This window comes from Denticeps clupeoides, unplaced genomic scaffold, assembly GCF_900700375.1.
Source record: "Denticeps clupeoides unplaced genomic scaffold, fDenClu1.1, whole genome shotgun sequence".
NCBI classification, from domain to species: Eukaryota; Metazoa; Chordata; class Actinopteri; order Clupeiformes; family Denticipitidae; genus Denticeps; species Denticeps clupeoides.
In genome coordinates this window covers 148,381-161,791 of record NW_021629695.1, presented here as the reverse complement: position 1 = coordinate 161,791, position 13,411 = coordinate 148,381, and the positions used below count along the sequence as shown (strand labels likewise).

The following is a 13,411-nucleotide window of genomic DNA, read 5'->3' as shown; positions in this document are numbered from 1 at the left end:
GTGTGACGAGGCGCCAAGAAGGGGTGACGTCCCGCCCGTGGGGATCAATAAGGCCCCGCCCCCCTGAGATTTCACAGAGACACCCCTCTTTCGCGCCCTGTCTTGCTGTCACCTCGTTATCAAGCCCCGGTACTCTGAGGACTCCCCAATAATGCAATTAATGCCGCGTTAATGCAGGAGCGGCGTTTTCAGCCCCTCCTCTGAGTTCAGATGGGTCACGACTCGGCACGCCCTTCCGGCTCGGAAAGGTTCCGTGTCACACGTGTGTTGTCACCTCCCCGTCACACCCAACCCCCACAACCTCCCTCTCCGTCTCCACATTCCCAGGTTGGGCGGCGGCTCCTCCACGTCGCGGTCCAAAAAAAGCCGCATTTCACACATGCTTAACGTGCCTTATGTCCATCAATTCGTGCGGCGTCGCCGGGTGAAGGACGGAACACGGGAAGTGGATGAGGCCGAAGGGAAAATGCAGAACAGGAAGAGGAGATAGTGAAAATGAACCGCGATTCCGAAAATATTCCACTAACTGCCCAATTCTTCGTTCTTCTGGCTGGTTCTTCCTCAAACTGAGTTATAAAGCCAACGACGGCGCTGGCACAACAGCAGGAACCGGTGTAGAAAGTGTGCTTTTTAGACCAGCTCTTCAGCGTTTTTCTCCCATCAAACACTGCGGCGAGGATTAAGTGGGAAAGTGTCACTCTTGGCAGTGAGCAGGATTTCCATCTAAAACCATCAAAGTGTTCAATATTAGTCCAGCTCATGAATAAATTCTGCCGCTTATCTGAGTTCCGGAAATATATATCATCATCAGCCAAACGGCGTCTTTCACGTACATCAGGGGTTGATGTTTATTACAGAAATTTTGCATACCCAATGCATGTTTATACTGGAGCAGCGGTGGCCTAGCTGGTAAGAAAGCGGCGCCGTAATCTGCCGGTTCGAATCCCGAGCCGCCAAGGTGCCACTGAGGTGCCACAAGGTGCCCCGTCCCCACACACTGCTCCCCGGGCGCCTGTCATGGTGCCCACTGCTCACCGAGGGTGATGGTTAAATACAGAGGACACGTTTCACCGTGACACCGTGTGCTGTGCTGCGGCGTTTCACAACGACAGTCACTTTACTTCACTTCTGAATGATTTATTTGTAATTTATTGCTTACATGATTAAAGTTTTAAAGCCATGTAGCATTTAAAGACTGTTTGAGAAAGTCAATTACTTTTTAATTATGACGATTTCTTTGGAGCAAATCCCACCAACAAACAAATCGGTATCGGCGTCGGTCACATTACTATTGTAAACATCGGTATTCTTTCCTTTTCTAAAGGAAACGACACAATTTAAAGGACCAATGGGGACCAGGACGATCGAGACAAAAACACACACATCTACACACTGAACAACGGACCTCAGCCAACTGACCGTGTATTGTGTTGTATTTTACAATCCAGTCATTATTGTTGGATCAGGACACATTTCACTGCGTGTTGTGTCCTGTACAGCCGTGAGTGAAGGACGCCAGCCTCATGGTCCTGCGTGGTAGATTTCTAATGCTGTTTTAACACAGTGAAGCAACAGGGCCGACCACAACCAGGCTCAAAATGTTAAAGTGACGCAGACCAAACAGATTCTTCTCCAACGTAAAAGTATCTGTTCTTTGAAAAAGGCCATAGTGAATAGTGAAGATGCCGCAATGGTCAAATCATTTGGCAAATTTGCACTAATTTGGCTCTGATGCAGCCTCTCCTCTGTTCTTTTTTTTTTTTACCCTGGTCACTATCGACACTGAAAGCTGTCATTGTCACGGCCTCAATCCGTCTGTCCCCATTCACCCCCACCTGTCCCCTGACTCCGGCTCCAGATCTTCAATCATCACCTGCACCCGTCCGGCCAGGTCAGCCCGATTCCTGGTGGAAGGGTCCCGTCCGAGTCCCATTTTTACCCCTTTTATTCCGTCCCCCTCGCCGTCACCTTTACGCCACAGAGAGACATTTGCAGGGCTTGTGTCACTCATCATTTTTTCTCATGTTACAGAACATGGCTCCAGGCCCCCTTCCTGCTCCACCAGTGGCCCTGATCTTCGTAACTCGCGCGAGCTGCGGCAGAAAAGCGCATCCGGCGGAAGATGTTCATTTTGGTGTTTGATGAAACGGAAGGTGCTGGAAGGTGCTTGAGTTTGACTCATCACCGCGGTGCCAGCAAACAGGCCCATCCACCAAGGAGACCGGCGCCTTCCGATTCCCTTTCATCTATTCAACCTCGCCAGTGTAGGCGTGTAGGAGAGCGGCTTCTATTTAAATAAAAAGATAAATAATAAAAAGAAATGTGTAAAAAGAGGGAAAAAAAATGTGCGGAAGGCTTTTCTACTTTCATCATTTCCACTTATCCTCACAATCCAATAATCTCAACAAATTCTCTTTTTAATTTCTGTTAAAAAGAGGCAAAGACAAACTGCTGCAGAAAGCCTGGCTGGGTTATTTTTTTCTATCAGTTATTGATGCATTTAAATGTAAATTTTATTACGTACGTAGACTGCAAGTTCTCTCCTGTACATTTACAGGATATCAATTGTATGTATGGGATTTCAGTGCAGTTTCACAATATTCAGTGATGAACAGCTCAAGGACAGACGTCATTGTTTATGCATTTATCAGAAATTAAGTGCAGGAAAACAGGGCAGTGCTTTATTATACTTTTAAAATGACAATTTATGCCACAATATACGTGAAAACCAGTCATTGAAACACATGGGAATGGGCAGAGATGAATGGGCAGGAGTGCTGGACCTGCTTTTTAGTGGTGGCCTAGCAGTTAAGGAACCGGCCGCTTAATCAGAAGGCTGCCGGTACGAATCCCGAACCGCCAGGGTTCCACTGAGGTCCCCTTGATGAAGGTCTCGTCCCCACACACTGTCATGGTGCCCACTGCTCACCAAGGGTGATGGTTAAACACAGAGGACACGTTTCACTGTGACACCGTGTGCTGCGCTGCAGTGTCTCACAATGACAATCACTTCACATGCACACACACAGAAACCTAAAACATATTAAGAATTATATATTAAAATGTATTTACATTTCCAAAACCGTACTGGATTTAACCAGGTAGACTTTTCTTGTCCATTTTGATGGACAGCGTTAATTTTGAAAATGTATTCATTTCAGCCCAGCAGTGGGGTTTGAACCTGGGTCTTCTGGTTCATAGGCGAGTGTGTTGCACACTAGGCTACTATTTCCCCCCATAACTGCTACAGGTTTGGAAGTGCAAACCCGTTCCACCTCTTGACGACTGTAGTTTTAAACGCATTCAGGCCATATTATTTAGCTGCAGTGGGACTTATTAACAACTGCACGAGCTCACAGGCCTCTGACACGCGATTCGTCTCCAGCGCAGGTCCCCGTTGTACCGCGGAGCGTTTATGGTCACTTTGTGGGACGTGGCCGCCGTAAAAAATGATCCGCGCATTGTCTTGATTGTTTTGATTTAGGCCGAGTGACGAACGCCTTTACCCTGGGGACCCGGCGTTAAATCTCTTGTAAAGGCCGAGTGAGTATAGGATGCAGCTCGATCCCGGCTTTATGTTTGCACTAAATCAGCGCGCGGTTTATGCGCCGCCTTTCCCCTGAATGGAAGCTTTCAGGCTAATTAAAGCTCACATCTGTCACGGGCCTGTCTGCGTCAGGCCTCAAATTAGTCTAGACCAATAAAGTAAAAACACACGCTCGTTTTTTTTTTTTTTTTAAATCCTTGATCACGAATTTAAACACCAAGCCCCGCCCACAACCGGGACCACGAGGCCCTTTTTTCGTAAATGTTCCCAGTAGTTGAAATTCCCCCTGCGCTCATGTGCGATGCAGTGCGGAGGGTTTCCACGAGGAAATGTGATGGATCCGGCGTGGAGCCGTTCCGCCAGGCCCGATACATTTTTAACTTCTACAATTATCGTAGACTGATGGCTTTAGCCAGAGATTTATTTTAGTGAAGCCTCCGTCACTCCCGGACTCATTTGGAGGAGTGGAAGGGGGGGACGGAGGCGTCATGGTGCAGCATAAGCAACTGTGGATTTATTTATCGGCCGCCTCGGCTCCGTTCCCGGCTCCTGTCTCTCACAATGCTTTATGTAGATGATCAATTATTCACCATGCAGCTTTCTCATGCGTTACCTCCTGCCTTGCTGACTGGAGGGGTTGTTTCCGCCTGGGGAAAATCTCCCCAAGACTTTCCATTCAGGTCAGATGGTCGAATATGCATGAAATGACGATACAAAAATCTTCCTGTCGGTTAAATACTTAAATTTTTAAGATTTATGGTCTATCTTTTGAAACCTGTGTTAATAATGCAAACTGTACTGGTGGTCGTCCGCACCGTCTGCTCCCCGGGCGCCTGTCATGGTGCCCACTGTCACTAAAGGTGACGGTTAAATACAGAGGACACGTTTCACTGTGCTGCGGTGGGTCACGTGACAATTAATCACGTCTAATGTCAATATTCATGTTGCATACTCATATTTCACAGTTTTTATGTGTGCATGAGGCTGTATTTCAGACACTTTTTTTCTTATTTACAGGTCACCTGATGTACAAAAGTCACACAAAGTAAAAAAAATATGAGTAGGAGGAGCCAGGCATCGTTTACACCATCCTAAACCTTCCATTACAGCTTCCTGAAACAATATACTGTAAAGGCTGAACATAACAATATCCAAGAAAATCAACCTTTGCATCTACAGACAATAACTAGAAGGAAGTATGGAATAATTAGAAGATTTTATTAACAGTCTTGATGAACCACTAAGCCACTCCTACCACTTCTACACAACTCCTTATGTGTATAATGTATTATTTCTCTATTTACTGCAGCGTCCCCATTAGCTTTTAAATATAAAGAAAAATTACACGAACATAATAAGCTCACTGGAGATGTTACTGGCCTCCTTGCTCGAGGAAGTGCACCAGACATCGATTTATGAGGCTGTGCGAGTTTATGACGCTGAAGAGTCAACGGGACAATATTTTAATATGTGACGGTGGCCTGTCACTTAGGGCCCCGCCTTTTTTATTTATTCCCGCCCAGCTCTTGCATGAGGATCCGGATGAGGCCCGAGACGTCTCTGCAGATGCACCATCACTCCCCCTCGTTATATGACAGGGAATCTGCTTGGATGAGATGAATAATTCTGAATATGAATGTAAACTCACACAGTTGCATTATTTACTGTGTTGTGTGCAAACGGTTGGCTTTAGGTCTGAAGTGCATCCTTGCTTTGTGGATGAAGAACAGAGTGATGTCTGTCTCAGGATCTCGGAATGCATGTTTCCCTCGGTAAATTATTGAAGACCAAAGCGTAACGAGTCCCTCATCTTTCTTTCCACCTGCAGCCAGATGTTGGTCAGAATTAAAAATGGCACCGCTTGGACCGTCAGCGCTCCTGCCTTGACTTGGCAACGTGTATTTTTATTTCTATGTAATGAAACGTCAGCCGCCTCACTTTAATATGACACACGGGAAAGCCATTCCGGTTTCATTTTCGCTTGACATTTGCCTCAGAAGACGGCGAAGGCTGCTTTTACGCACTGCGCCCCACAACGTATGTGGGGAAATCTGCCCCGGGTGACAGAGTGGATTCATACAGAACCTCTCAATTCCGATGCCCAAAATAAAGCTGGTTTGCTTTTGGTTGCACATAATTATTTCAACATGTGCACAAAATGACCAAAATGAACCTAAAAGGAAAGGTCAGTGGCTCAAGGCTTGAAGGAGATTCAGCTCGTCACCTTGGAGGAGCTACAACTGCATTCGTCATACTATGGAGGTCATTTTCACGCCATTCACAGATATATTTCTTGATTCAGTAACAGGATTCACAATCATAATTTATGACTTTACGTGATGCACAAATGTCAGCGCAGTTACATCTATTCAGAAACCGATAAACCCGCATTTACAAACCACCGTATATATTTGTGAATTCCCTCACATTGATTTGTGGATTTTTTAAACTTCCCTGACGGCGCTCGATTCCCAAATGTGTTCTTTTCAAAAGGCAGCAAATGAAATGTCTCCAGAGTTTAGAGCCAATCACATCAACGGATGCTGCTGATTAACGCTGTGTCTTATACAGGCGTTCCTGACTCGGGATCAGAGACATGGCCTAAAATCCAGCAGGACTCAGGACGCTGTGACCCGTCACGCCGCATTACCAAACTTGCACTAGCCTAGTGGGTAACACACTCGTTTATGAACCAGAAGACCCGGGTTCAAACCACACTTACTACCATCGTGTCCCTGAGCAAGACACTTAACCCTGAGTGTCTCCAGGGGGGGATTGTCCCTGTAACTACTGATTGTACGTCGCTCTGGTTAAAGGCGTCTGGTAAATGCTGTAAAAGTAAATATAAAATCTTTGGGTGATGGACACTCGATAGCGCACGGCTGCATTTTGCTGTGAACCTGTTGAGGGAGTTTGTCCAGACACCAGGCTGTCTGTGTTGACATGGGACGGATGGACACCACTTGATATGAGCGAGAAACACCGTTACTACCACAACAAAGCACGGGAGGATAAGCGTTACATTTAGGAATGTTCTGTTGTGTTTTCGCGATTCATTCCAAGAGACCACGACAAGTAGCGCAATGTTGTCAACATTAAATCTAACTCTCAAACATCAGTTGATGAGATTGGCTGTAAACTCTGGAGACATTTGATCTGCTAACGCCATATGGTCCAGCATAGGTGGACCATATGGGCAGTGGTGGCCTAGTGGTTAAGGAAGTGGCCCTGTAAACAGAAGGTTGCTGGTTCGAAGCTTACGGCCATACCAGCCCAAGAACGCCCGGTCTCGTCTGATCTCGGAAGCTAAGAAGGCTTGGGCCTGGTTAGTACTTGGATGGGAGACCTCCTGGGAATACCAGGTGCTGTAAGCTTTATTTTTTTAGGGGCAGTGGTGGCCTAGCGGTTAAGGAAGCGGCCCCGTAATCAGAAGGTTGCCGGTTCGAATCCCGATCCGCCAAGGTACCACTGAGGTGCCACTGAGCAAAGCACCGTCCCCACACACTGGTCCCCGGGCGCCTGTCATGGCTGCCCACTGCTCACTCAGGGTGATGGGTTAAATGCAGAGGACACATTTCACTGTGTGCACCGTGTGCTGTGCTGCTGTGTATCACAAGTGACAATCCCTTCACATTAAAAAATAGAGAACGTAAAGCAGACACATGGGCTGTTCGGATGAAGATTGGATGAAGACTGTAGATTCTTGCATCGTTCAGGCAAGGATGGGAGCATCTGCAGCTCCTCAGGCGGAACTGGGCAGGGATTCCTGATGACCATCTAAAGGCAGAGATGGAGGGTGCCATGTTACAAAAATATTTTTTTGTATTTTAAAAAATGTCACTGTTTTATTTAAAAAAATTTTAAAATAAAAAAATTAAAAAAATGTCACTGTCATGGCGAGGAAGAAGGACGCATACGCACGACGTCACAAAACAGGGGTTTAATACATGGTGGACAGGACAAGGGAAGCGTCACCAAACAATGACCTGACGGTGAACAGACACAAACAGGGCAGCTTTATACAATCATACACAGGTGAACACGATCAGGAAACATTACACAGGGCGAACATGAAACTCCGGTCCGAACTCCGGACCCGGATTGGCCCCTGCCGGACCGGATCAAGACACACACAGTATGCTTTGTATGCACAGTAAGTTTGTATGCTGGTTTAAATGATTTGGAAACAATTCTGCACACATTTAAATTAGTATAGATGCCCTGCAATCCAAGCATTGTCCTCTGCGTGTGGTTTTAATGTTCTGGCTGTTCTGTGACACACAGGAATTTCCTGTAAAGGGCATTCCCGGTTCCTTCAGCCAACTGCCGTTTTATCATCTTGGTCATTTCACGAGGCTCATTAAAGCGCCCATCCCACTACCTTCCATTACATAATACTTCCCATTAGATACCTAAATGCAAAATTTCGTTTCATTTCAATTTTGTGGTTAGATTGCAGGAAATGCAGATATGGTATATTATGTTCCAGACTGATGAATGATAAATTGCTCTTATTGACTTGGAAGCTGCCAACTCGCCATAAGCATCCATCGCTCGGGATGTCCAACTGACTCATATTTAATTGGTTAAAAAGCCGATAATGGACTTGTGCGAGTGCAAACGGGCCAGTGGTGGGACGGGAAGGACCTGTTGTCACAGTAGCCGATAAAGCCGAGGTCTCGATCCTCGGGATTGTGACACTTAATGTGACCTTGTTTCACAGCTGCCTCCACCAACACTGCCAGACGCTATGCTTTAGGCATCTGTCACAGAGTGTCACTAGGTGTGTGACACCAGCACAATCGCCTTTTGCTATTCATAACATCTTAGCCCCGTTGCCTCCAGGCGCTTCTAAGCCTGGAAGGACAGTAAGTGTCACACCAAAAATGTTTGGAAAAGTTTTTTTTATTATATAATGTTGTTTTTGACGTGCCAGCTGCGTCTGCTGCTGCAGCCATGTGCCACCGTGCAGGGCATGTCGGTGACATGGAGTGACAGTGAGAGACAGGATTAGATATATATCACTTTTCACTCACCGTGGAAATAGAAACGCTTTCTCAATCATCCAGTCAAAGTCTGCGTGGGTCTCTTTTTAGCATCAGGCTTAAGAGGAGAGATGCTGAAAATCTATAAAAGATATATTAATGTCATTTAATATCATTTAAAAAATGCTTTAAAAAAAACATCCATGTCCCATGTCCCATTTATACCGTATATTCACGGTATAAATGATTAATACAAATATAAATGTGGGGGAAAAAAACTTTACATACAGATGGGCAAGCAAACATATGGCTGTCATCTTACTATGCTAACAAGTTATCAAATATTCCTTATTTAAAACAGATCTTGTATCATTCTGCTGTGATCTATCTCTGTGTTCAGCGTAGAGATATGACTTGTAAGCAACCACAGTGTCACGTCGGGACATGCTGACGGGGGACATGCTGGGAAACGTTTACTCACAATACAGGGAAAGAAAACCAGGCACGAGGGCCAAAAACTGTGTCCCTCCCCAAAAGGGGGACAACATAAACAGACCCGCAGGCGTGCGGCGATTACCAGAACTGAAAAACTATGCGCATACGTAAATCGGTCCACAAAGAATGTCGCAGCCGCCGATGGGCTCCCGTCCTGATTGGGCACGGGTGAGTCCGCAAGTGTCGTCCATCCTGACACACAGCAACGACCACAGCGAAGAAAAACCACGCTTGTGAGAACTTTTCTACGTTGAACGTCAACCTTCAAGATTCTCATGATGTGACGACCTTGTAACTACACGTCCGTAATCGTTTTATAACGCCGGGCTGACTGTATTTACGAGCAGGGTATCTAAAGGTTTGCCGTGTTCCTTGAGCATTTTGACCTTCTCCACTCCCGCTGCATCAGTGCAAGATGTTTGCAACTAAAACCCTCCAGTGGCAGCGACGTGTTTGAAGGTCGAACGGCGTGTGCGGCGTCGGTTCTGTCGCCGTGCGGCCCTCGCCTCAGTCACGCATTTTTAACGGAGCCCCGTTTCGACAAGAGAACGGACGAGCCGCAAACGAAGCGGAGACAGGAAATAGTCGGGGACCGGGGGCCGCCACTCTTCTCCGAGGTTCAGTCCACGTTTCCACAGGATTGATGCCCGCCACCCTGTGATGGGTGGGCCGAGTACTGGGGACACGGAGTAAAGCCTCGCCAGAGTAATGTCCCGGCCTGCTGTCTAGGTATGTGCGTGCAGCGCTGATGTAGTGAGTGTACGTTTTATATATATATATATATATATATTTATTTTTTATTACTTTAATATCATGTCTTGGTTTTTGCACATTGATTTACCTATTTCACCGCATATAAATATGCATTTATCCTGAGTCAACTGTTCTTGGCCTTACTGACTTCAAGCAGACTGGCGCTGGTGAGATTTTACTGGGCCCTAATACCACTGAATACTATACATGCATACCATGAAAAATCGATCAACAGAACAGAACCTCCCATCACACAACAGAACCTCCCATCACACAACTACACGCCGTGCGTGATATGTAGATATCACATCGGCAACATCGGTTTCAACATTTTGGCAGATTTTCTGCAACTTGAAGAGCTGCCTGTTGAAAATGGCTCCACGATTATCCACTTGCTAATGTGAAGTTCCGGTGTAGTTCTGCAGGTTTAGCACTTCTACGGCAGTCTGCGTTCCTTTCAAACTTCGCCTTGGGTCGTCCTTCACACCTTTCTTATCATCCGCTGCTTCGAGTGCACAGCTCCCAGTTTGCAGCCCCGGCGCAAGCTTCTAAAATACGAGCACGCTGGGCAGGCGTCTCGCGAGGACGGAGATTAATACGAATACCGTAACGACCGCGGCATTGTGGCGAGCACCGGTAATGCCGCCGCCGCCGTCGCATAATGGAAAATGATGAGTCAGTTTGCAATTAGGCCAATTCCACATGGTCCTTAACAAAGGCGCCGTTCCTCCCGGGGCCTTGGGGGAGTGGTTTTTAAAGCTGGCCAAACGACGGGTCGCCGAATTGTTCCTTGCAGCAGATTTTCTACAGCAGATGTACAGTATAATATAGTTAGGAAAGTTTTTTTTTTTTTTACCAGAGTGCTAAATACGAACCACCTTCAACAGGAACTGGGAATTCTGTGCTGTTCTCTGCCATACGTTCTCATTTAAACCAGCAGCCATGCTGGGGAAAAGCAGTCCATCTGAAAAGTAGTCTTATTACTACAGCTATAAAACGCGTCTCTGCCCTCGTTCCAACACCGTCACGCACTCTTTTATTGTCATTCTCTTCCGAGAAGTGGCTAGCGACGTAGAGCTGTGAAGATCTAGCAAGTTATATCTGTATTGGGTGCAGAGAAGCCCCACATAGTGCTAAGTAGAATTATAGCGTTTTTCTGCGAAAAGTTCAGCTACGTCTTGTAGGAGATAGCCGGCAACACTGACCGTCAGTCTCTGTAAAAGGTTTTTAGTTAAATCTCCGTGCTATTGTGGCCATAACGGCCGTTTTTTCTCCTTGTGGTGGATGGTATGGCTACGAACCTGGCAAGGAATCACCGACGCAATTTAATAACAGGCCACAAGCGACTTTTTCCAGAAGTACAGCTGCATCAGGAAGATGAACGGGGGACCTCACTATTGACGTTCGGAAAAAGAAAATTCATCTTCCTCTGGAGTCCGGCTCCAAATCCAGGTCAGATCAGGACATGCAGACGGCCACATTTGGAATCTGAGCGCCGGAGAAGCCTGAGACGCTCGACTATGATTGATGCCGCGGATTTTTCCCGCAGTCTCTCCCAACAGCTTCCCGAAGCACGCTTGGCGACGGACGCCCACCCCCAGCTCCCAGCAGCCGCCGGTGCTCCCGAAAGAACGCTCGGATTAGCATGAGTAAAGGATGCGGCTGCTAATGGGAAGAGCTTTTCATTCGGCGAGTGGCGCCGGAGGGCCGCTTCGTCACCGCAGGCACGTGCATTATTAAATGGCGAGCAATTCCATTGCAATCGATTGATTAGCGTTGTCCGGACGGCGCGGGCTGAGCGGTGATCAATGAAACTCCCGAAGGGTAAACAGCGTGGAAAACGGAGCCGGGCGGAATGGATTTTTCCCCCCGTCCCTGAAAATGGACGCTCGCGCAGTAATGGCAACGTACGGCATGCCGCGCGTTTAAATGGACTTCGGTGTGTTCCGTGCGCGATTTTGGCCCATTTCACCGACAGCCGTGGAGGATTACAAGATGACGTTGTCCAAGATGTTTCTTCTTTATTGTACGTGAAGCCACGGCGAGGCGACGGCCGGAACAAAAGGCCAGAGGGCCGCACCCGTCAGTCACCTTGAGTGACGCTCCCGGGCTTGACGGGGGAGCGGCGTTTTATCTCCCGCGCCCGGCACGCAGCGCGCCTAAGACAGACCCCCACATCCGCGGCCGGAGCCAAGTGGATTAGTTCTGCCGCAGCCCGGGCCCTTCTGCGGTATCACCACCTGGCAGATGGGCTTCCTTCCGGAGTGGGACGGGCGGTCCGGCACCTCCACGCGCTGGAAATTACATCAGGCTGAGCCGCAGACTTCAGATCGGAACTTATGGACCTTTATGCATCCAAAATGCTGAGAAAATGGCCCTTAAAGGACTTGGTTCTTTGGGCCCTTATACATCTCACACACTTTCATTCCTCCTGGTAGCAGATGCGTAAATGACGTCAGTTTTGTCACGTTACCGTTTAGATTATTGGACTTGTTTCCTCCCAGTTCTCGAGGTTCCTCGATTCTGCAACTCCGTCGACGTGCAGACAGAAGCGGGACCACCCCCCCAGAGGACAGTCTGGCCAGGAGTTGGTTTTTTTAATTCATCTACCCTTGAAGGCAGATGGCGAGTTCAGGAAAGGTGTTCACAACCACTGCGCCGCTCGGCCGGCGTTCATGGCGGCAAGGTTCATTCTACCCCATCCCCGTCGCCGCTGACTATCGAACATCCTGCAAATCCCGCCCTCCACGCGGAATAAGGTGATAAGATCTCGATGGAAGCCTCACTTCCCCCTCGCATTTATTTTTTTAATGCTCAAGGTGACCATCTGGTCGGAATACGGAATCGGCCGGTCCTCCCTGTGTGTTCGCGCTTATCCGGCGGGATGATTACAGCCGACCCCGAGGCGACGTTCTTCTCCGACGCCATTAGCTCAGGCTGATCCCCGTAAGTGGGAGGGCTTTGGAGGAGTCGGAATTGGCTACCTGGAGACGGCTCCTCCGGCGGACATTAGAGGTGTTTCCTGGAGCGGCATTAACCGTTTTAATATGAGCCGTACAGCAGCATCAGGGAGATCAGAATCACGTGTGGGTCAATAAATATATATGTATGAAAATATTCAATAAAAGTGACTGTATAAATATGTACATTATTCTGCAGCAGTGACACTATTTAAGGACACTCAGGGTTAAGTGTCTTGCTCAGGGACACGATGGTAGTAAGTGGGGTTTGAACCTGGGCGTTCTGGTTCAAAGGTGAGTGTGTTACCCACTAGGCTACTACCACCCCTACAGTCAGTAGTTACAGGGACAGTCCCCCTCTGGAGACACTCAGGATTAAGTGTCTTGCTCAGGTACATGATGGTATTAAGTGGGGTTTGAACCTGGGTCTAGTGGTAGAGTTACCACTAGGCTACTATCACCCTAAAATGAATAAAAACAACTCTGACAGACCATGTTTTAAAGAAGTAACAAAATGATGTGGATATAAAAATTACAAAAATTAAAGCACGTAAAAATTTATTCATTTTCATCCTGGATCTACAGGATGAAAAATGTCATATCTTGCATTTTTGGTTAGAGGCTACACCAGTCGACATAGTGTCGGTGCTGTTGTCTTTTGCTGCTCTTAT

General features: G+C 47.4%; 1 non-coding gene across 1 annotated transcript; it reads left to right on the top strand.

Moving 5' to 3' along the window:
- Window positions 1-6,802: 6,802 nt before the first annotated feature.
- On the top strand, window positions 6,803-6,921 carry LOC114771762 (5S ribosomal RNA). The gene has a single exon (XR_003743874.1). It is a non-coding gene; the product is annotated as a 5S ribosomal RNA (ribosomal RNA).
- The last annotated feature ends 6,490 nt before the right edge of the window (window positions 6,922-13,411 follow it).